The sequence below is a fragment of the Coturnix japonica genome, chromosome 1 (assembly GCF_001577835.2).
Source record: "Coturnix japonica isolate 7356 chromosome 1, Coturnix japonica 2.1, whole genome shotgun sequence".
Taxonomy (NCBI): Eukaryota; Metazoa; Chordata; class Aves; order Galliformes; family Phasianidae; genus Coturnix; species Coturnix japonica.
In genome coordinates, this window is record NC_029516.1 from 26,600,164 (window position 1) to 26,623,082 (window position 22,919).

Sequence of the window (22,919 nt, forward strand, 5' to 3'; positions counted from 1 at the left end):
TTCAGAGATCTTCCAACCTCAATTTTTCCAGAGCTTGGAAGAAAAGTAGCCTGCAATAATGTTTCTCTAAAGATTCAGTTTACAGGCAGTTCTAGAGGTAGCGCATGGTGTTTTATCTGTGGATTTGACCCACACACAGCTGAGGTATCACTGTGGTCTCTGCCCTTGGGGTTCACTGCTTAGGCAGGAATCACAAAGCACAGCAGCATGTTTAGAGCAGGAGGTTACAGCACACACTTTCTGCAGAGGGACTGCCAAAGGTTAATACACCTGCTAGATACATCCTGCTAGACGAGCATTATTTTGCCTTCACAGGTCAGCAAGCTACCTCCCTATCAACCGCATTTTAAACCACAATTGTACAATGCCATGGCAAGCGTGTCCAGCCATGAATGACTGAATATTAATGTCCTCAGCTGCCTCTAACAAAATCAACATGCCCCATGTGAGCCAGCACTGCCACAGGGCTGCCCCAGAACACTAGACCCTGCACTGGGGTCAGCATGCTGCCTGCACCAAATGCAACAGGTGCCTGAGACTTATACCTGTGCCTTGATTTAAATGGGAGTTATTTGTTATTTTCAGCTAAAACTGGGACAAAGAAGAGCCTCACACTATAGCTCAGCCACACAGATCTACAATGACTTGAAGATGCTGATGCACAGGCATGCTTAAGGGAACTAATCAGGATTTTACCACTTACCTACCTGCTTTCCCCTAAAATGTTAACCCAAATTGTTATAAGGGATAGAAATGTTACCTTAGCTCTAGAGAGAAGGCATTGGTAAAATAGACTCTCTTGCTTCTGAAGTAAAACCAGATAAGCTGTTATTGAAGATCCAGCATCATGCCACTCAGAATCTGTGCTTTCAGAGATGTTTGTCATCAAATCTAAAATACTGGTACATTAAGTTATAGGAATCATATTTTGAAGAGTGAGACAAATACTCAAATGTTCATATTTTTCAAGAGAAGGAGAGGATGGGGACAGTTGCTGTGCATCCTCTTCCATTAGCAAGAGCTTTGCACCAGTTTCACATATGTTAAGGGACCTTTCCTTCTCAGGGGCAGTTTTAAGAACATGTTAGTTGGCTGTTGTTAGCAAGACCAATAGCATACCATAAACCCTAGCTGAGACAGGACAAGTACATGCTCCCCATGGACTCGTCATGGCCAGAAGAGGAGGAATGGCTTTGAAAATCCCAATCTGCCCAGCAGAGCCTGATCATGAAGAAAAACTACAGCTAATGGCCTGTGGTTTGTAGCTATCTACTAGTTCTTTACAATCAGGGAATGCCACATATACCGCAAGCTGAGTGCAAGATGAAGCAATTAAAACAGATCCTTAAAAGCAGCCTGTGAACATTTTGCTTGGAGCCATCCATTACAGCAAACAATCTATCAGACATCCTTCATTATCAAGAATCTGTCCTGCAGGTTCTGGAATTTCTCCTGCTTGCTTTATATTGGGCAGAAAGCTGAATTTTTCCCTGTAGTCCCATACAAAGAATCTTACACTGCTTCCCACTGAGAGTCATAAACATATGCTGAGAGACCAGGATCTGAACTTTGAGTAAGATTTATTAATAGGTTCAGGCACTCCAGCTAAGTGTGACTGTGAGTGACCTCATGGGGATAATTAGCTACAGCTTACAGCAAATCACCCGTTTGTATTAGCCAGTACCAACTTCTGGTTTCCTTTTACCTGTGCAGTATTGTCAACAGCATATCTTTGGACTGATAAACCAGTGTAAGAAGCCACCAGAGCGGCTGCAGAGATATTTGATTCTTACAGTGTTTCCTTGTCTTGAGTCTCCCACATTGCACTCACATTCCCTTAGTGGTGAGCCTCTGGTCAATGGTTAGGTAGCAGAGTCCAAGGATGTGGCAATTTCACTGGAGAGGCAGTTTGATTTACTTTCTCTATGACTTCTCTGTGTTGTAATAAATGTAAAGATTCAGAATCCAAATCAGAAGAAATATTTTCCTATCAAGTCTGAAGCAGGGAAGGTTCAAGGCATTGAGTGACTTGCACCGTGGGACGACTTGGTAGTTTCTTCAAGAACAGCATCTATTTGCCTCAAAAACTCCTTACCTCTAGTTTTGTGTATTTTGTGGTTAGGACTAAATTCTCTTCTGAAGAGAATTATCTTTGTGTACAAAGAAAGAATTGCTTTTCTTAGCAACTATAAGTACCCTAGTAAACACCCTGATTCAGATTAAAGGCTCAAAGCACTTTCCTCAGAACATGCCTTATTTCCCTTATTTTAGCTGCATGCTGCTAGAAGCACGAGGTGGTCTTATACACTCTGGATGAGCATACCCAGAATGGCTTTGGCCTGAAAGAAATGGAATAATCTTTATTTTCCTCTCTTCCTTGGCTGTCATAGTTACTCTTTCCACATCAATTCCCTCTGTTGGATCAGGACTACTGTGGTTCTATGGACACGCCTCTGGCCCTTCCAACCCGGTGTGTGGGTGGGCCTTATGGAGGACTGCTGCTCAAGAGCACAGTTAGGAGCCAGAGCACTCACACATCCTTGGATCATCAGCCCCAGCCACATCAAGCAAAAGTTCTGTCGCAGGAATGGAAGTGAGCAGTGGGTATGCAGTGCTCAGGCTGTGCACATCTGATTGTTGCTTAGCAATGAAATGTGAGATTGTTGCTTAGACATGAAATGCGATAGTCTTAAGATATCACAGCCTTTAGTTTTTTAAATAAAAGGAATAAGAAGGTCACATTAATGATCACTAGTGAAAAGGGAACGTTATCAGATGCAGCAGCAGGAGAGGAGGTCATAGCCCACAAGCCTGTCTATGAAATCTTTCCCTCCTTAATTTCAACACTGTGAGAAAGAAGAGCAGGTAAATTTGAAGTTCTTTGTCCCCACTCATGTCTTACTGTTAACATCCCATTCTATTTTAGTACAACTTTTTTTTTTTTTTTTTTTGTCCAATTGAGATCTGCTCTTAGGTTAAATGGAAGAAGACAAAGAATCTGCAACATTACATTGAAATAACAGATTTAGAAAGAAATACATGTATTAGAGCAGATGAAAACACAAATGTTATTTTCAGGCTAGAGCAAGGCATCCCATTAATAATGATTTAGCAAGGATCCCAGAGGCAGCTAAATAAAACAAGAAGGCCAGGCCGAGCAAGGCAAACTGCTTCTGATTACAACTACACTGCAGCCTCGGTGGGAAAAAAAAAAAAAAAAAATGGAGAACAAAAATCCTTCACAAAGCAGAGTACAGAAGAAACGTGACTTGTGGCCTTTTGTTAATACAGTATCAGCTTTAATTGAACCTCCAGGCTTTGATTCAAGTCAATATATCTGGTGCTTCCTGGAACAATAAATCTTGATGTTAACCACAGTAGAGGTCAATTTCTGTCTAATATATGCTTTGTAATGCATTTAAAGTAGAGATATAGTATGTAGATGGTGAATTATTCATACATACAAACTATTAATGAATAAGTCAATATACAGACAGGATTTGGGACCTGTCAGAGTTAACTCTGTGGGAGTGCAGACTCTCAACAAAGGTCTCACACTATGACTTACCTGTGCATATGTTGTTACTGTTTCTACCAATGTCATTTGAGCCTGTTTCTAGCTTGAAAATCTGCAGTTCGAGAATGGAGTTCGGGCCTTTCCCATGACCTCCCAGCAATGGATTGAGATCTCTGTACAGCTTAGATCAAGTCTGTGTTAGCAGAGCTGCCCTGCCTGAGGTTGCTGGGGACATGGTAACCCCCAGTTTGGCACCGGTTTGCTCCCACACCTCTCCCCCCACCTTTCTCCTGTCTGTGTGGTATCAGCAGCAAAAGATGGCAGCCCTCACATCCACCATTGCCCCAGGAGAAGGGAATGGAGGACTGGAGTGGAAGCTGCTCTCTTCCTGCCTGCCAGCTGTAGTGGAGCTCAGGCACCAAAGCTGCCAGAGAGAGGCTCATTTCACATCCTACTGAGATTGCACTGGGCCTACTGGACTCACAGATTCAGTAACCACAAACCAAGGTATCTTTGGCCATAGTTGCTTCATCATATCTGAGAGTGGGATGCCAATCACAAACGGTCCCTACCCAAGAGATGTGACGATGGGCAAGTGTGGGCCTCATGTAAATGAGTGGTAGGTCAGCCATTTCTGTAGATAGTCTAGGTTTCCTTTTATAAAGGAAAGAACATTCTTACATTTCAAGAGCTCTATTGATAGGATTTCCTAGCATGCCTATCGCTCTAGTACCACAACAGCAGCATGTTTCCAGATGACATCTTCCCTCCGAAGTCCTGTGGTAATCTTACCCTTCTGAGGTGTTCTGCTGGACAGCAGTATCTGTGTTGTTATAGAAAAGTCTTCTCTCTTCTGTTTTATTTACTTCTCCAAGATTAAATTTACTCTGCCATAAATGCCAGAATATCTACTCTCCAACCCTTGAGTCCCAAAATTCTCTCTCTTACTGAGGAAATAGAGCTGAAAAATAAAAGCTTGCATTGGCAACATGCAATTATTTGTGGTTTTTTTTTTTTAGTCTCCAAGAATACTGCTCCTTACCAGGATATATCACAAAGAATCACTGAATTCTTTTGATATATGAAAAAGAATACCCAATTAAACTGGTGGCATTTAAACAATTGTCATTTTATAATGTAGCCTGCTGCTTCAGCAGTGCAAACCATTAACTGTAAAATCAAAGTAAATGTAAAAGTGTACAGTGACAATTAAAAATTTTGAAAATATAAAAAACACCTCTGCAGTTCCCTTCCAGTCTCTCTGTGATACACAGCCAGAACCAGCTCATACATATTGCAAGAGAATATTACACAGAAATCTCTGCCCTCCCTTATGAAAATTGTATCGAAACCATTTTTCCTGGAAATAAAAGTTATAATGCTAAAACCATGGTGCAGAAAAACCAAAGGAAAACGTTAAGATACAATTTTAAGCAACACATTACTCAAGAAACTCAGTCACAGATGATGAGTACAGAAGAGCAAGCCTGTGGCACTCAGCTGTGAGAAGAAATGTGCTAGAACACGTGCAGCCGGAATGAGAGATCTGCTTTAAATGAGCTATGTCTTTTTTTTATTCCTCAATGAGCATGTATCTTTTCCAATAACATTCAAGGAAGTTAGTAAGCACATCAATAAGAGAATGTGGCTGTGTTTGCCAAATGTCAGTCAGCCTTGGGAGAGATTTAACCATTTAACACAGCTCCCCTGCCCCATTCAATCACTGGACTTGTTTGTTACAGCTGCCAGGCCTGGAACAAATTACTTGACAGAAGCGTCTCCACTGGCATAGTTCTCCAATCAGTTAGAGTGTCTTATCAAAGCAGAAATAAAATTAGGAATGCAAACTTCATTTCTCAAATGGCAAGAACTTGCTACGGTGACTAGAAGCTGGAAAACTTCATTTCTCAGGCCTTCAATAGATTTAAACAAGCTTTAATGATTTCACCTGAGTACAAATCCCAACTACGGATTTAGTCAGCCCCATTTTTTTGTAATGTATTTGGTTTTTCCTATGGTACAATCTGAACCACTGTAAAAAGTTAACAGAGGAGGAGAACCGCAGAGCTCAAACAAAAGAATCATTCCTCCTTGACTTCTTGGAAAGCACATGCTGCCACACCCTTCCATTCCCTGTTTGATGTGTTGGGCCACAGAACTGCCCACGGAGTTCTGCAAGTATCTTCCAAACAGTAACTTTGCTTCTCTTCTCTCTTCTGTAGGTATCAATCAAAAACTCGCACCATTTCCAGCTTGAGAGACAAAGCATTCATCTGCATAGCAGGGCACAGGGTGGTTCATGACAGCCTCTTACCTGCTCCTGTGTAGAAGTTGCCCAATCCATTCTGCAAGAGCAAATTGCATAGAAGTTTCTGGAAAACTTCTAAAAGGAATATCTATGTGTCTGCTGTAGTCAAGACACAGCTCTTATACTCTGAGCCTGTGTTAATTGTTCTTCCATAAACTGCCAGGGAGCAAAACCACTGCTGTACATCAGCAGCCATGCTTAGCTAAGTGCCAGTATGAGTGTTCTCCAGTAACATGGGCTCTCCTTGTATCAAGCCACAATGAAGAGAAGCATAACCCTCCAAGAAATTCAGAACAGTTAATCTCTACACTTCCAGTCCCAAGCACTTGTCATACTTCTAAAATACAGCAGGAAGAGGAGATACAGACTGTGTTGCTCCTGTTCTGACACTGCACAGACCTTCTCCCAGCCAGATCACACACCAGCTTCTTTACCCAGAATCCAAATAATAAATGATTCCTGGCATCAACTTCTCATTTCATACAAGTTTTCAGTATCATCTCTGTATAGCTGGAATAACACAAATGTATAGTTGTAATTAGAGAGTGAATAGCCAGAGGATAGCTAAGAAAAGACTCTTCAGTGCTGAGGCTTTCAGTCAAGATGGATGCTCACCAGAGTTGAGGCTCACCACAAAAACTCCACAAAGGAGCAATCGCCAGAAAGAGATGCTGCCTTAGTGGTGGTCAGCCCTCAAATGAGATCTAGGAGAGGTGGAGTCAAGCTCCACCCCTTCCGGGAGCACAGCTGAATTACCTTCACCTGTGCTCCTGCAGCTGACTCGTGGCTTGCCTCAGATGGTTAATCAGAGGTTCAGGCTGTGATCAACAGCTTCCCTTACATGTTTCTATGATTCTAAAAGCTCTGACGAGGGGGAAAAAAAAAACCTTTCCCTTCACTTGAGTGATTTTCTTATTCCTTAAAAATCCTTTTCTCAATAATTCTTGACAGAGTAGTCATTATCAGCAGTTTTATATCTTTTCGCAGGTGTTTATAGCCAACAAGATTTGCTACAGCTATTTAACAATCTCACTAGCCAGCCATTTATTCAGTCCAACTGCCAGCTTCACAGTTAATATTATTACTGAAATATAGAAGTTGGATTTTCAGTCATTTGACTTGTGGAAGTGGTATATTTGATAAGCTCATAATTAATAAGTTAAGATGAGAGAAACAGGAAGCAGTTGCCATGTTAAGCATGTAGCAGATGTTTAAAAGCATTATGTATTACTGGGAATGCAGTTCTGCATTACCAAGTCCCCAGCAATCAAAAGCAATATGGAATAACTCTTTGGACTGCCAAAAACATTCCAGGACTACAAAACGTTTCGGTCCTTACAGATCTGCTGATCCTGGAACATCTGGTTTGCCCAGCCCTGCTCACCACTGACAACAAAGTACTTCTCAATACTCTGCAGCAAACTAAAGACTAAAAGACCAAAGGTACGTGAAATGTGCTAAAGGTAAATGAAAGGACAGATCACAGATATAGGCAGACCCAAAGTCCCAAACAAAAATCCCTAACCATGCTATGAATTTCACTATGGCTGATTAGCAGAAAAGCATGCAAAATTCAAGCAAGATAAAGTGCTGGGTATCTCAGCCTAATTGATCTTTTTTTTCTGAGCACCACTAATTTAATGACAACTCCACCTCACAATACTTAAAGACTTTCAGGAGTCAAATATGAGGGGATTTTCCTTTGAAGATTAGTAACACTACTAATCTTGGGGGATTTGGAAAGTCAATTCATATTAAAATTATGTGGAATTAAGCATCCTAACCTCTGGAAGGTTTTAAAGTCTCCCATTAAAAATCTACAGCTCTAATTTTAAACAGTGGAGAAAGGTAGCTGCTACACCCAAGCAGAGTACCTTACCATCACAGTTTGACCCGTGTTCCTCCTCTGGTCGAGGAGCACCTGGCAGCCCTGGCCAGCAGAGCCTGCTCCTCCTAAGGCTCCATCCTAACTGCCAAGGTCATCCTCGTGTGCCACAGTCAGATGTGTGAGTACAGTTTTGTTTCTAGCTCCTGTTTCTCTTCAGAAATGCTGTGGTTTATCTGCATTTCTGTCTGAGCCCATCTCTCAGAACAAGCAGATAGAATCACTGCAAGAACTTTGTTTCTTTCCTGTCCTATATTATGCCTTCTGATTGAGATTTTTCCGAAGCACTCCAGCATAATCATTCAGGCATGGTGGAAAGTGACACCCTTAGTTTTGTTTTTCCAAAACCACAGTTTTCTCAACAGTAAAAGCAAAAACGTGAGAACTACACTTCATAACTTGCTGAATTTGTTGGACTTTCTGTTTCCATTGATAGAATATTTCTAAACAAAAATATTTTGTGTTGCTGGGATAATCCTTCATTTGAAGTTATGCTTTTTCTTCCTGCAGCAATAGCAGACTGTATTTCAGCTCTGCAGGTACTGGAATCCTATCCCTGGCTTTCTCTGCCAGACTGGTGGGCTAACTTGGGTCATACTGCCTCCTGTGGAGGAAGCAGAATGCTGAACTTTTGTTTTTGTATCCTGATTTATTTGTGTATGCTTACCCGTGTGAGAATATGCTAACATATGCAGTCTCTGCCGCAGTATCAAAACCACAGGTCCTCTTGAGGAGCGCTAAGGCCTTTCACCTGTAGGTCACAAACTGGAATTTAATCCAATCTGGTAGCAACTGAAAACTGTTAGTGTATAATGGCTTTACTATGGCCTGCTGGTATATGAAATTAGCTGATGGCTTCCTGGGCTAGATCCTGCTGGTGAGGCCTGCAGAGCCCTGGGAACATCTTTGCCGCTGGCAATCTGAGCAGACCTGCTAAAAAGCAAGATGTTTGAAATGACTGATTTTCTCCCTTTCCAGTTCAGTCTGTAAGAAGAGACCTACCGGCTGTCTCTTACTGGAAAATTTAACCATCTTGAAAAATCAGGCTTCTGCATCTTGGAGGTGGGTTTGCAATTTGCAGTAGCAACACTTCAAAATGTAAGTGATGCTTGTAAAAACCTGGCTGCTTGCTAGTGGCCAAACAAAGGGGCCTGGAGCTTTAAAAGGTGGTTGTAAGCTCCCAAGTTGCTTTACTGAGACAGAAGTAGGCTGGCAGGGATCCCACTGGCATCCCATAAGCACACGCCACATCAGAGACACTGGTGCACCCCTGCGTATCCCTTGCCCTTCATTTGGCAGTTTCTGTTATCACTACCTTCCAGCTGAGCTGACAGAGCTTGGGCTGTTTGCTCTCAGCTGGATGCAAGCACTTAGGAAACCAGTGAAGCTTTTTCCAGGCATTGCAGGCAGGCTCTTACCTCTGCTCGTGCATTTTATTTGATTGTGTCACGTAGGCCCTCATAGCATTTCCAGCTCTTCCATTGCAGCAGAGAATTAGCCTCCCGGCTGCCTGTGCCGAGCAGCCTGCTGGCAGACACAGGTCAGTGGGTGAGATAACTAGCTGCCCCTGACTGAGACAGAGGAAAAGGGACAGGTCTGATGGGAGCTATACATATGCATCTCCACACCAACCACATTATGCCACTCAGTAGGTTTCCTGCTCCTGCCTCTGAGCCTCTCTTTTCAGTTTTGCTGGCATACCTCTCTGTCTTTTCCACACATCTTGCGTTTTGCTCTCCCAGAGGCTTACTGCATAAATGCCTCTTTTCAGAGCAGCTGTTTCTACAAATGGGTTGTTAGAAGTGCAATGAGTGCTAGTCCAACACTGCAAAGGTTCAACAGGCACTTTGCTGGAATATTTTCCTCCTCTTGTCCAGAAGGCAGATCCCTGGATTCAACACCACACATTCTCCTTTGGCTCATCTCCACAGGGCTCTGTTTGTAAATCTCTCCCAGTAACTTCCATTGCTACTTTTCAGAATTTGTTATTGTTCTGAACTTTTCTTCCTTGGATTTGTAGTAAATGTTGTGGCACATCTGCCATTAGTAGTCTGAAAAAAGCTTGTGCTTTGTGACACCACATGTCAGTTCAGCTCCACTGGCCTCAGAGGTCCAACTTTTTCATTTCTCTAGAGAAGTATAAATAAACTCTCCCTCTTTCCTACCACAACCCTCTTTCTTTGTATCACAGAAATATTCAGCCCATGATGCAACTGGTATCCATTCACATAAGATCCCTGAGCATAAAATGACCCACTTGAATAAACACAGTTAGCTCAGTAAGTGGTTTGAAGATCCCTAGGTGTTCGTGGACAGCTTCTGAGGACTTTTAAAGAGGTGACAAAGAAACACTGCTTTCTATATGCTGTAATAGGAGCTGCATATGTGAAATGTCTACTGAGATCCGCACCTCTACTGAGTCTGCACCTCTGAAGAGCTGAAAACCACTGCAGGACACAAAGGGGAAAACACAACAGGCAAGGGAAGGGTGATTTTCAATGCTTCTAGTCTTGAGGATTAATTTTCAATCATGTCATAGCACATCCAGGATTTAGTAATGAAAATTAATCGCTCAGTGCCATCTCACAAACTCCCATCTAGGGTTTAATACCCTTTTAAATAAGAGCGCAAAGAGATGAGAAAAAAATCTCCAAAGCCATCCTGCAGCCACTATCCTCAGACCTTTCACAATCCATGAAGAAAAGATCTCATATTTTGGGTGGACAAACACCTGCATTTACAATCATGTTCGTCCTGCAGGACAAGTCCTTCATTTACAATTCATCCTACTTGCAATGTGAAAGAAAATACTTGAGAGATCATTGACATCTTCTAGGATCCAATAACTGTTAAGGGTCATTATGGATATACATCCTTTAAAACGAGTCAGTCATCTCTGCCACGACTCGCTAATACACAGTTCTTTGTTTGGGCAAAGCCTGCACTAGGTACTACTTTCTTAGTTACTAACAAAACTTTTCTACCAGTGTTAAACTATCTGTGAAGGTCATTATCATCAAACAGTCAACAGTTCTGTGCTTTAGCAATCAGAAAAGAGCTGCTGACCTATTCTGTTTTTCAGAACTCTCTGGATTCTGCAGTTATTGCCATAGAGCAGCTTTGGACCTTGGAAATAACCAAGGTGATCTTAATAAAAAGTTATGTATTTCCACCTTTTGTTGTTGTTTTTACCATGAAGGTAACAAGTTGTTTAGAAACATCTTCAAATCAAAAACTGAGGAGGAAAGGATGTATAATATTGCAAATAAGATCTAAAATGACATTGACAGGAAAGCAGAATGATGTGAAAAGTTTCTTCACCATCTCCTTCACCCTCAGACAAGGTTAACCACAAAATACATCCAATTTGGGGGGCTTTCAGATTCTTCAAGTTGTCTAGATACACAAAATCTGGATACTCATTTCAGTGATACGATGTCCACTGCTGACTGTGATTAACTGGAAGATTATATGTTTTCCTAACAGATGTCTGAGTAGAACTAGTGATCTGTGCATTGGTCTCATGCTTCCATTCAGCACTTCAACTTAGAAATAAAACACTTATACTGAAAATAGTTAAACTTGCTAGTATCACCTGCTTAGCAGGTTACTTAAACTCAGATATTGTATGAGAGACTAAACACAGTACAGATAATACATCTCTACTACATCAACAATCTTTTTCTCCAGAATAGAAAAAGTTAAATGTCAAATTGGAAATTATTTATTAAAGCTGCAAAGGACATTAATATTAGAATTCTGTACTGCATAAATAAAAAACCAGCTAAAGGGGTGGGGGTGATGCAGTTTTTAATGAAAGATGAACTGCCGGGTTGGAGGGAATCTCATTCATGAACAAGGCAAACAAAAAAAGCAAGGACACTGCTAAGATTTGCTGAGGCATCCTTTGTAGAAGATATTCAGAGTGCAGTGCCACACTGCAGGGATTGTGTAACCTTGAAGACTTATATATTAAAGGGAATTTAATGATAAACAAGAGAGGTTCTGCTGTAGATACTCTGTTACAGAATTTTTTGTTAAAAGATGGGAGCACCCCTATTAGAAGTAAGAGAGAAAAAGTATGACTTGGATACCCTAGGTAAGGGCACGGTTACTGTGTGGTACTGATATATTATAGCTATAAAAAAGACCAAAAAGAAAAAGAAAAAGAAAAAAGAAGAAGAAAAAAAAGAAAAAAAGAAAAAAAAAAAGGAAGGAACCTGAGAATATAGCAATATTTCCATCAGGGTCAAACTCTAGGAAGGGAAATTCATCCTGGTGAGCTCACCAGTGTGGAAAGAGCTGGAAATATGATTAAGGAACAGAAAGCCCAACTTCATAACATAGGTTATGAAGAAGCCTGGCCATGGCAATCCACCACTGAAAGGCTGAGAGATTGTATGATTTCTCTGTAAATCCTTCTGAAAGAAATAGGGATTATTTACATAGGCACAAGATTGACTCAGGAAAAAAATGGGTATTTACTGGCCACAATAACCTTAATACAGAAATTAAAAGGCTTCTAATTATTAGAAAAGTGAATTTCTGGTGAGTTCTGCAGAAAATAACAGCAGTAATAAACATCTCGGCTATTTTTAAGATGCCATAGTAGGATTAGTCAGAGCTTTGGAAGGTCAGTGATGACAGGGTATTATGCTCAACACCAGATGCTCATCTGAATCCTCTGCCCCTTGCTCTATACATCATAGTACATGTTTATGATTGCTGCCTCCTGCTGCTTTCACTCCTGTTGTGCTTGAAGCACTACGTAGAACAAATCCTTTCCACAAATTCAGGGTTGAGATAAAATCACAGAATTGCAGGAGCTGGAAGGAACCTCAAGATATCATTGAGTCCAACTCCCCTGATAAATCAGGTACCCTATAATATGTCACACAGGTAGGCATTCATACTGGTCTTGAAAATCTCCATGGAAGGAGACTCAACAACCTCTCCAGACAGCCCATTCCAGTGCTCCACTACCTTTACCATAAAGAAGTTCTGAGTGTTTGTGTGGAACTTCCTATGATTTATCAGCTCTGGTTTCTCATACAAGCTCCACACCACTCAAATTATGAAACTGTTGAGAGAAGAGTCAGAATTGTTAAAAATGACAACAACAAAAAAAAACTTTTGTGGGAGTGGATCAGGAGCATGGAAGTCACTAGGTGGACATCCATCAGTACTTAGCTCATATTAGGAACATATTTTTGAAGTTAGTTTCCTAGTTGTCTCTACTTAAGCATGTTTAACTTTGTGCAGACTTCTCACACGTAAGCATGGACAGGGCTTAATTCAGATGCAACAAAACCAGAGGATGCAGTTCAGAAATGCACCTAGTGTCCTCCAGCTATTAATCAGTGTTCAGACCTCAAGACCAGAAAAGCCTGACCCAAAATACTCTACTGGAAAACTACAAAATGTGAATAGTGTGGATGCTGAGTCTGCAGCACCAACTAATCTGTTTTCTAGATCTATTCCATTTGTGCCTCAACACTTGCTCATGTAGATGAAGCTACTAAATTCTTAGGAGATAAAATTGACCATGTTCTTCAGAAAACATGAAATCAATGTAAAAGTTTTTCTCAGCATTTCTTTGCAATGTCTGCTCAGACTTTTCAGCAAAGTACTAATCAAAGTGCTTACTACAAAGCCAACTGAAGATTGATCTTTTTCTTTCCTAGGAGGAATTTAGATAAGGAAGTCTGATGCAGTATGTAAACAGGAACTCCATGGGAACAGCCTTTTCTCAAATGCTTTTCAAAATCCCCCCTCTGGAAACCTCAGTGTTGCATGTGAATTTCAGGTCAGTTTATAGTCCAGCCTGAGTTCATGTTCACAGATCTACTGTTTTGATCTGTAAGGCTCTTATCAGGCAACATCATCTGCATTCTGTTGTTTCCTATTTCTGCTTCTAACTATTCTCCTCTTGGAAGAGGAAAAACAAAGAAAACAATAACAACAAGAGAGATCATTTTGCTTTATACTCCATTGGTTTTGGAAATTCAGATTCTCTCTCTTGGGTCAGACAGTTTCTATCTGCAAACTCTGATCCTCCAACTAATACAGTATAAAATGAAGCTGAATTTTATAAAGCACAAAATGGGCAAATGTATTTACCCTGGGTCATTCGCTGTTTCTGCCCGATGCTGTGGAATCTCCAACAGTTGACTGCACAGTATGTATTGCTGAATTATGCAGATAACAGATGAATTTCAGGGAAGTGGTTGCCTTAAGCAAACAATATCTTGCTACTGTGAGTTTAATATTACAACTATTTTGTCACCTTTCTCTGTTTCATCCTCTTATTTTAAAAACAGCGGTATTTGTTCGCAATGGCATTGTAATGCCCTCATAATCTTAAACCATAATTCCAATAAACCACCACTGACACTGTAATGGCTCCCATTACCATATCATTATGGATGTAAAAGTCAGTCCCATATACTTCCTACAACATCAGTATTGGTGAGGCAGCCATTAAGATGTCAGTGGTAGAGCAGAGAATCACCATTATGAGCTTAGTCAAGATAATAAAACATTGCTAAAGGTAGCTACAGGGCCACGATCAGCAGCTGTTTCCAAATATAAACCTCTCAGCAGTTTAAAAGTAAATTTTAAATTAGCCAAATGCTGAAATTCGCATTACGAACTGATGTTAATGTCAGCAAAAAAAAGTCCTATTTACAACTATCAGAGGATGGGGTTTTCTTTCACGTTTATTGTGAAAAGGCATCTTTTAAAAAGGTGTTTGGGTATAATTTTTTAAACCTCTGGAAAATCAGGGGACAGAAATTTTACTCTTATTTTAGCTGTGGAAGTCTTTGTTCACAGCAATGAAAGAGCTGTGCTTAAGATGAAAGCACACCCAGGCTGTATATATCAAGATTTCATCTGCTATAGCCAAATCCAATTGTGAAATATTCTGCCCATAGGAATTTGTATTCCAGAGCATACACGCTGGTTGCATTCAAGCTTTTCATTGCCATTAGTATAATTCAAAGTAATATCAGATTTATCTTTCGCATTCGATTATTTAAAGCAATACAATATGAAAGAGATTAATGTAAAGCAGTTAACTCAAATTCTAGTAAAGGGAGATTTTACTTTAAATTGGAAAGTACATAAGACTAAGATTGGCAAGCACAAATGTGAGTAAGAGAATATAATGCACACCAACACAAGTACAAAGAAAAAAGCTTTCATGGCAATAGCGGCTTATATTTATTGACATAGCACTATTGAATGTGTTAAGATTATGTTATACAAGCATCATCATGCTTCTGGGTTTCTTTGTATCTTGTGAATAAAAACTCGAGGTGACTCTTTTAAAGTCAGTTTTAATCATCATGAATTCCAGATAATATGTTAAAAATAAGAACACCCATTACTGGAGACTTTATTAACTAGACTTTGGGAAGAGGCACTGGAGCCCTCACCTATATTCCTAAGTCTGTACTGAAGTAGGAGACACCCTTATTTCATTGATACCTCCTAGTTATTTGACAGGACAATTGGGTTCTTGAAATTGTCCCTTCATCTGATAACACTTGATATGGCATGTATAGAGTACGATTAGTAAAAAACCTTCACAGCTCCACTCAGGTCCTTTTACCAAAGAAAACAACCTTAAACAGGGTATTTAACAAAGTTAAGTTTCTTACTATCTGTGAATATTCTGAACAAACTATGAAAACACCTCATTGTGAAACGTATGCAACAAATTCTCAGACTTGTTTTTTCAGAAGTTCTTAATGGGATGGTTCAGTTTTTCAGTGACAACGCAGATCTTCTGTAAGAAAAGCAAGAGTTTTACTAGTCTGGCCATTTAAACATATTACTTTGCTTTTACTTCCAAGACAATAAATATAAGACTGTCATTAACATACATTGCTTAAAGTAGTTTAAACATACACTATACTTTACCATAACACCAAATTTTAATACTATTCAATTAACAAGATTTTTTTTTTTTTTTCCCCCAAGCAGTTCCACCTTTGGAAACATTTCAGCATTTAACATTTCTCCTTCAGTCAGAGATCTTCTTCTGATGCACCATGCTTTACACACTATAATGTCAAGTGAAGTTAGCAAATGAGGGTCAAACGGATTGAAATACAGCGTCTGACTCTTCCGTGTCTTTCCCTCAAAAGGTATAAACGTTTAGAGACTTTTCATCATTATCTGCTTTGCAAAGGGCATAACGTTTAATAACAGCCAGATCAGCTTTCACCAGGCATGAAAAACTACTTACAAATTAGATTCTCTGATGGATAATCTTAAGACAAGTGCTCTTTGAAGAACTCTATTTGAGATGATTCCAAATATATGAGGAGTTTTTTATGTCTCTGTAAGATGAAAGTCATGTAGATTGGAAAGCAGTTGCTTTCCAAAGTATTACGCAATTTCATGTGTGAATACGTGAAACTATCTAGTATCTTTTAGAAAGTTCTAGCATGAATTTTTAAGTTATGTTTCATAGATGGCTGAATACTCAGCAAATATTCACATAAAGCTCTAATGCTTGGATAACTATGGTTATTTCCCAAACTAGATAAAAGCAACAAGGACTTCTCAGGAGATATGCTGCCACTTGGAGAATGCATTTGTTAGCCGACCCAGCTTTCCAGTCACGGGGCAGTATGAGTCTTTCTGTTTGTGATGTCCCAGGATAAAGGCCTCTGGGGTCAGCAATGAGATTATTTCAGAGGAATTAATCGAAATGGATCTGGAAGTAAAAAATTAGTAAGGTATACTTAAAGAGCACCAAACTCACCCATGTTTCTGTATTTAGTATCCTCTTGATAACAGTTAAAGGTCATTTCCCTTCTCACCTAGAATATCTTTATAGTTCTGTGGTTGTTTTTTTTGGTTTTTTTTAGCTACATGGGATTTTATCATCTTTTTCACTCTTTAAACATTGTCAGCTAGTGCTAGCCCGTCTTCACAGTTAATTGTATTCTAATCTACCCAATTAGTCCCCTATTCCCACAAAGACTTACACATGTGGTTAATTTAAAGTTTATCACAAGTGTGAAACTCTTCTGTGCCTGAGCTTCCCTCCTTCTAATGAGTGAAAAAACAAATGCTTTCCTTCCTCAAATCCCTCCTCGAGAGCCATAGCTTTCTCTCAGCCTTTCATCGTTAATCTCAGCTCTAGTGTTATGCACTATCTCACCCATGCCCAATTATTAAACATAATAAAACAAAGTGAAAAACAAATCCAAAATAACAGCCAAAGGGAATCAAATTACCTGATCTCTGTACTTTGTAAATAATGTTTCTTTCATGAAACAAATTTGCTTTCTTTTGCTTTCTGTCATTTCCTTTCCTCTTTCACCTCCTCTCTGACCCTTCTTAGCCTGTGTCATAATTCATTGTGTTATCTGTCTTGTAAGCATCTTAAGGCAGAGGCTTCATCATCTCAGTAGTCTGCACAGCACCACACACCTCCAGAAGAGCATATAAATATTAATAAACACATATTCACATTCAATAAAATCAAAAGCTCTGTTTTTTGGAATCAATAACCTCTTCTCTTTGGGTATGAAACAGCAGTAATCCATGGCCATGGGCTTTAATCCTTCTGAGAAGTACTTTCTAATGGGACTTTCATGAGCGGTATAAAGAACACAAATGACTGTACAGCACAGCTGGTAAAGCGCTGGTTTCTGCATGAGAATTGTTTATTGGCTTCAACCCACAAGGAAAAAATGCAGTCCCCTGCTGCCCCTCAGCCCACTCCCAACAATGTTAAATAAACACTACTTGGAAAAGAGTTTTTTCTAACTGGCCTTCCAAATATTTGGATCCTCTTAGCTGTCATTTCTCCCTTTCTCAGCAATCCCCTCAATTAAAACATTGTTAAAATACTACAGAAATGATAATAAAACTATTGCAAAAAATACAGAATAAAAGATTCTTCTATGCAACCTCAGTTTCTCCTCCCTCCTGCCTTTGCCTCATGTCACAAGATTCAGCTGCTAGGCTGCACATAGATTTTTACAAAAAACCCCTAACTTCTGGAAGTTAAGAGGATGGGAAATTATGAAACAACACCCAGTGACTGCAGATGAGGTGCTGAAGCTGGTGGTGAGGACTATGCCCGCATCACAGGATGCCTTGCGTGCCCAGACTAATGAATGAACTACATTATTTTTAGGGAAGCTCTCTATCTGTTCTTGCCTTGATTCACTATTGTTCTTTGCACTGCATGAACCCTGGGTCCTTTGGGGATCAAAAATGCCTCTGACTGTGTGATTGTTACCCCAAACAGGCAGCCATATTTCAAGGGCCTGGTGTGTTATTTCTGTTAGAAGAAGTAGAAAAAGCTGAAAAGAGAACCAGGTGTTTGTGTGAGCTGGATTTCTTTAGGAGAAAAAAAAAAAAAAAAAAATCCCAGATTTTTCTATTTCTACAAACACATACAGGTTCAAAAACCTATTCCAGTCTTCTTCGCTATGTAAAAAGTCCCCAAAATATCACTAAATTCCATACCAGGGTCACATAGTGTTCTACCTGCTGGCTCAAAATTGTCTTTTCTTTTTTTTTAATACACAGCATTTCTTACATTGGGTGTGGTGTCCTTGCAGCAGCCTTACATCCACTAACAAACTTTCTGTGCAGAAATAGAGTTGAAGTGAGACAAACTCGGTGCCCTGTTTTGCTGATCAGGGAAAGTCACCATCACAGCACATGGCACTACTACAGATCAGACAGCCTGCAGTAAGTGTGGCTATTTTCTGGAAATTTCAATAGAAAAGGATTTATGGGAGGAGAGAGAATATTGCATTGACTAGTCTTCCAGACATGTGGCAATTTGTGGGAACACCTACTCATAGCTTAATCTGATTATCCAGAATCCTGGCAGCCCCAGGCTACATGTGTGATATGCAGATGGCTTGTGCACACACAATAAGTGTGATGTGAACTGGAAGTGTCAGAATAGCTGTGCACAAAGACAGTCCATGAAATCCCACTGAAACATCACCTGAGATCACCTGGCTCAGAATCAGTGCCAGGTTTGAAGGTAGAACTGGGCACTCAGATGTGATATTGCCTCTTTTTTTGATTCTGTAAAGGAACAAGATCTATTTGCTAGTTATTCTGAATAAAAAAGGCTTCACTCCCAGCGGCATGCTATTAAACACCATATTATACTGTTGTGGGTTTGGCCAGGATGAAGTTAACTTTCTTTTTGTGATGATTTGGATTTGTGCTTACAACGGTAAGCACTGTTGTGCCAATTGCTGAGCAGTGCTCACACAGTGCCAAAGCTGGCTCTCTTTCCCACTTTGCCTCCCACTTCCTCTACAGCTAGCAGACTGGGGGTGGGTGAGAATCTGGGAGGGCACACAGCTAGGATAGCTGATCCCAACTGCCCAAAGAGAGATCCCATAGAACTTCATGCTCACCAATAAAACCTGAGAAAGATGAAGTAGGATGCTAAGGGGTTTGGTTTCCAAGATGGCTGTTGCTCAGAAGCACAGGCTGGGAGATGCTGAGTGACTACAGCTATATTACTTGTTTTTTCTCTTCCCTTCACTTGTTAATCTGTCCTTATCTTGACCTGTGAGTTTTCTTCTTTTGCTTTTCCTATTCTTTCTCCTGACTTTCTGGGAGAGGGGTATGAGCGAGCAGTTTTGTCTGTGCTTGGCTGCTGCGCAAGGAGAAGCTACACCACATAACAATGTGTGAACACAGCATGTTGACTGGAGCAATACAGCTAGTGTCAGTAATCTTATTTCTGGCCTTTCAGGTGGGTTCATATGGGCAGCATCCAGCCCAGACTTGTACTTGCTGCTTATCTCCCTCTTCACCCACCACCTGTACTGGGTTTAACCACTAGGTTTGTCATCAGTGTTTGTTCTCGTGTAACATTCAGACGAGTCCTGTACCCCTGGCTGCTTTCAGCCCATGCTTCTCTAGACCTTCACAAGTGTGTCACTGTGCTGCTGTTGTCTACTTGTCCTTGATCATACCTAGTCACTATTTTCCATGACCTCCCTCCCAGTCATCCCTCAGGTTCCCTCATTCTACCACATAGTTCTCCTCCCCAAATGTCTGCTGACATGAGCACAGAAGGAAATGCTCCAGCCCCCTTCCTGTGCCTGGGAACGTGACTGAAAGCGACTTACCAGTAGGCCCATGACCTGCAAGCCATCATGATTTTGTCAGTAGTTTTAAAATCTTACTTCTTCAAGTAGCTGATCAAAAGTGAGTTTCTCATGTCCGCAGTAGGATAAGCCCAGGAATTGTACTCTAGGATGAGGGGGGAATTCTGAGCAGGTAACCAAGTGAATTTGAATAGTTCCTGTACCAGAAGGTGACTTTTTCTAAAGCAGATATTTCTTTTGTTTTATAGGTCCCAGAATTGTTAAGCTCATGTTTGGGATTTTTGGTTGTTGTTGTTTGCTGTGTTGTTGTTTTTGGTGGTTTGTTTGTTTGTTGTGATAAGGATAATTAAATTGATTTTTATTTGAGGTGCGGTCCAGAATCAGTCCAAATGCATTTTACTAGGAGATTCTTACTGAAACCCTTAGTTCAGCAACATTAAACATACCTGCTCATTTTAGAATGAAATTCACCCTCTCTGAGAGCTGCAGGAGTTTTGTCGTTGATTTCAGTGATACAGCTTTGTGCCTTTCCATACAAAAGAATTACTTACTCTGGAGAGGAACTGAGGAGCAGAGCATTGAGTTTGGATCCTGATTGATCTCCAAATCCCCTGTGCAATCACCCAAGAAGTTGAGCTCTACTTCAAGTCCAGGAACAAGGATGGATTCCTCTCAGTCCCCAAAAGAGAACACGGATAAAGCAAATGTTTGGAGGACTTAAAGTCTTTATGGAGCAAAATGGCTTTTACCTCTCATTTTCTTTAGCTACTCTTATAAATATTTCCCTCAAGGTGAAGCTGATCCAATTGCCACTGAATGTTGCTAGCAGAACTGCCAGTGACCTGCAAGTTGAAATACACTGGAAGATTATTATTTTTCTAATTATATGTTGTGATTTAACCCAGCAGGTGGCTCAGCACTACGCAGTTGTTCACGTACTGCTCTGCTTCCCAGTGGAATGGGGGAGAGAATTGAAAAAAACAAAGTAGAACTTGTGGGTTGAGATAAAACTGTTTACTAAGACAGAGAAAAGGAAAAGAAAAATAGTTATGACTATTTCTGTGCATATAAATGTATTTAACAAGTGATGCATAAGCAATTGCTCACCACCCCCCAACCGATGCCCCATTAGCCCCCCAAGAAGTGGAAGAGAGAGAGATGAACTTCCATTCCCCTTCAAAATTCCTTCCTCTTCATGTCGTGTGTTATGGAGTATCCCTTTGGCCAGTTTAAAGTCATCTGTCCCAGTTCAGTTCCCTCCCAGCTCCTTGGGCCCTTTCCTGCGGATGGCCTTGGCTCTGTATAGCACTGCATAGCAGGCAACTTTAAGCACTGGTATACTGTCAGCATTGTTTTTCTCCCAGAACCAAAGCAAAGCATTATAGCAGACATCAAAGAAACCAATTCCTTCCCAGATGAAACTAAGACATTATACCATACATAAATGAATTATTGAAGAACTTCTGTGGGGGGAAAAAAAAAACCAAAAAAAAACAACAACAAGTGAGGTGTTCTCACTGTACTTTTAACCAACCCAAAATTGTTTTCACTTTCAAACACAGAGATATGGCTTCAGAAGTGTTTTACCAGCTGCTATTTTAAGAGACATCATCTTCTGCCACCAGTGTGCCTATTAATGCTCTCTGATTTCAAGAGGATTGGAATAGAACTACCAGGGATTGATGCGATCCTGCATCAGTAAAATGCCACAAAGATGGCCTGTAGGAAAGGTTCATCCCTGAAGCTCTCCAGTCAAACCCACATTTCCAAGGTTAGTGACTTGCTGCAACATCAGGTAATTCATAGGAGTGTCCATGGAAGGAAATCACCAAACAAAAGATCTGATTGGTGTTTCCCCTCTCCCCACCCAAAAAAATAAAAATTTTTCATGAAATTGCTTAAAATCAACACATTCTTGAAGGTTTGAAAGGCAAGTATGCTCATGGTATGGCCCATGGTGCCAGCACATCAGCACTTGGTGTTTTAGGACAGCTATGTTATAACATTCTGCACCCCACAGCAATTCAATGTAAATGGCAGAAGAGATTTTTGAAAAACATTTTTGAAGTTGCTGCTTCTCAGAGAGTCCAGAATAAGAAACTAGCATTGCCAATAGCAACCTCACTGCTGGAGATCCTTCCGTCACACCTACTGGTAAGGTGTTCCCCTATGCTATACTACTATTCTATACTACTATTCTATTCTATACTATACTATACTATACTATACTATACTATACTATACTATACTATACTACTATACTTTCCTCTTTTGACATTTTATCTGCCATCATGAGTATCACAAACATTTCAATTACACTTTTGGAGTATTTGCATACTAAGCTTTCTTCAGGGGGTTTTTTTTGGACAGCGAAGTTCCCATAAGCTAAGTACACCCACAAGCCTTTTTCCTCTGAATAAGTGGCCTCATCTGTGACAAAGAGGTCAGAAATTGTAACACTCAGCCCTCTAACTTTGCATCACATTGACAGAAAAATCAGTAATCTTTCTGACAGCAGATTAAAAGATCAGAAGCTTAACTAGAGGGTCTCAGAACATAACTTTGCTTTGAAAAGAATTATGCTTTGAACTGGATCTCAATGTACATTTCCAATTATATGTTTTTTAAAATTTCAATACACTTGGAGTGGTCTGTTTGCCCTTTTCTTACACAAACTTGTTTACCTTCTGCTAACGGGAGTAGCAGAGGCACAAATTACATCTGGGTTGTGGGCAATGGGAACCTTCAGAGTCCCCAGCACTCTCGGCTGTGTTGCTCACAGTTTTAGCACACTGCCAACAGAAACTCACAGAATATCTCCCCTTCATTCTGCTTTAGAGGTGTGACAAAATTTCTTTCAGCTAAAGCCAAATATTTTACTCTGTATGCAAATTTGTGTTAACGAATGAATATCAGACACGCATTTTTCTTTTGATAAAGACATGCACTTAACGTTGTCATTTTAAAAATGTATATTCATATAGCCATTTAAAAATAACTGGTACCATTGTCATAATTATCTTCTCATATGTTCAGCAGTGCCGGGAGTTAACTATAAATGTAAATGTAATCAAGCACGCTACCACAGTTTTT

At 40.2% G+C, this 22,919-nt stretch overlaps 1 long non-coding RNA gene across 1 annotated transcript; it reads left to right on the forward strand.

Moving 5' to 3' along the window:
• The first annotated feature begins 1,988 nt into the window (after positions 1-1,988).
• LOC107309631 lies at positions 1,989-17,614 on the forward strand. Its single transcript, XR_001553264.2, has 6 exons — positions 1,989-2,604; positions 7,167-7,268; positions 8,689-8,772; positions 13,395-13,516; positions 15,700-15,863; positions 16,265-17,614. It is a non-coding gene; the product is annotated as an uncharacterized LOC107309631 (long non-coding RNA).
• The last annotated feature ends 5,305 nt before the right edge of the window (positions 17,615-22,919 follow it).